This window comes from Perognathus longimembris, chromosome 17 (genome assembly GCF_023159225.1).
Source record: "Perognathus longimembris pacificus isolate PPM17 chromosome 17, ASM2315922v1, whole genome shotgun sequence".
Lineage (NCBI taxonomy): Eukaryota > Metazoa > Chordata > Mammalia > Rodentia > Heteromyidae > Perognathus > Perognathus longimembris.
The window spans coordinates 36,234,589-36,235,088 of record NC_063177.1 but is presented as its reverse complement, the minus strand read 5'-3'; positions in this window follow the sequence as shown (position 1 = coordinate 36,235,088).

Genomic DNA, 500 nt, shown 5'->3' with positions numbered 1-500 from the left:
GGGCGCCTGAAGGGTGGAGCGAGCTCCGCCGTGGAATTTTCCAGGGCGCGCGCGCGCGCGCGCGCGCGTCCTCCGCGGAAATGAGAACCTCCCGGGAACGCGCACGTGCTCGTGACGGGGGCGGGGCTTGAAGAAGTGGGGCAGGGCGGAGTCCTGTCTCGCGCGTGCGCGCAGTAAGAGCATAGGAGGGTGGGTAGGGTGCTCGGCACGGCTGTCACGCGCCACCCGGGGTGGGGGGGGGGGGCGGTGTGTGGGGAGAGGAAAGGGGGCCGGTGCGCTTGAACTCGAACTGCGCCTGCGCAGGAGGCTGGCTGGACTTGGAGGTGGTTACGTTCCTGCTCCGTTTGGCACCTCGGTGCACATTATTTAGGTTCTATGAAAAAAAAAAAAAAAGGAAAAGGAAAAGAAATGTCTTTCTCCTGAGGTGAGAGAGCCCTGAGATTAGTGTTTTCCCCTCAGCTCCTGTTCTGGCCATCAGTAGACCTGAGTCTGATCACGCT